At 21.9% G+C, this 1557-nt stretch overlaps 1 protein-coding gene across 1 annotated transcript in view; it reads left to right on the plus strand.

Annotated features, from left to right (window-relative positions):
* Positions 1–1557, plus strand: part of VDBG_01218 (hypothetical protein) — a gene marked incomplete at both ends in the record, with an annotated part of 7769 nt that overhangs the window by 5092 nt on the left and 1120 nt on the right. Inside the window, one exon of the mRNA XM_003009489.1 lies at positions 1–1557. This exon is cut by the window's left edge and continues 4778 nt beyond it; it is cut by the window's right edge and continues 1120 nt beyond it.

The raw sequence follows: 1557 nt of genomic DNA on the forward strand, positions 1-1557 counted from the left end.
ATAATCTTATAATTTTATAGAAAAGCTAAATTAATCGCTTAGAGTAAATAATTATAGGAATAAAAGATTTAGAGTAATAATTCGTTGCTTAAAGAGCTCGTAATATATATATAGCCTCTACCTATTAACTAGAGGTAGCCTTCGATTTCGCTATAACCTCCTAAGCTAGGAACCTAGAGAAGGACGATTTTAAAAGGTTTAATAAATATATTTAATAATAGATCGATAATATAAATTATAGCTTAAATTACGTATACCTCGATCAATTAATAGCTTAATTATATATATTTATTAATAGCTCCTTCGTAAATAATAAAGACCTTAGTTTATAGATCGGATTTATTACTTTTCTTAGTAATAAACGTTCTTACGATTAAAAGAATGCTTTTATAGTATATAGTAATATCCTTTATTAATAATCTATTAAATATAAATAGGTTATACGTTTAATCTTAATTAGCGAAATCTATAGGATAATTAATAGCTTTAATATAGTTTATATCCTTAAATAAATACTCTATAAGATCTATAAATACTTAGAATTACTACTCTTATAGATAATTATTTATATTAATAGCTATTCGCTCTATTAATACTTAATTTAACTAAGTACGATAATAGAGAAACGCTTAATAATAGATCTTATAGTATTATAGTAAAGCTATAAAGAACGTAAAGTTAATGAAATCTAGTAGATAATAAGAGGAAATAACTTTATAGATTTAATAATTAAAAGAGCTCTAAATTAAATATTAAAAGCGTTAATAAGCTTTAATAAAATTATAATTAAAATTAAAAGATAAATTAAACGTTAAGAAAAGAATATTTAAAAGGTAAAAGTAATTAATATTAATAATAATTAATTATATTTTAAAAATAATTACTTTATAAATAGTAAAATAGTAAAATAAGAGCTTAATAAAGCGATTAAGCTTTAGAGTCCGAGGACTCTAAGTTTAACTACTTTAGTAAATCCTACTAGAGGTAATTAAAGAGCTATAGAGCTATAGCCCGTTTAGCTACTTTACGCTTAATATTATTAAGATTATTTAAGTCTTTATTAAGGTCGTCCCCCCTTTTAGCCTCCTCCTCCTCGATAATTATTAATATACTTTTAACGATAATATATTATTTCTCTATATTTTATATCTTTTATTAGTTAATTATACGATTAGATAATTATAGAAAAGAAAAAAGAAGAGAATTTATAAATTTATTATTTTTATCTTAAATAGCTAAAAACTTTATAGTAAGCTTAAACGCTTTAACTAAATTAAAGATAATAATCGTTAAAGCTATAGGATATTAAAAATAAAGATCGAGGAAGCTTATATTAGCTTTATAAGAGTATTTAGAGGTATATTTATAATAATAAGAACCTTTTAAGCTCTAAATCGGAAATATACGCTATTAATATTAATTTTAGGTTTACTTATTAATAAAATAAGACTTTTAAGTACCCTAAGTAAAGGACCCTTATGAATATTATTATATATATATATATATCCTAGGATTAATAGCTCTTACGAATTAATACTAATTAAGGTTCTTAAACTT

The sequence above is a fragment of the Verticillium alfalfae genome, genomic scaffold (assembly GCF_000150825.1).
Source record: "Verticillium alfalfae VaMs.102 supercont1.1 genomic scaffold, whole genome shotgun sequence".
Taxonomy (NCBI): Eukaryota; Fungi; Ascomycota; class Sordariomycetes; order Glomerellales; family Plectosphaerellaceae; genus Verticillium; species Verticillium alfalfae.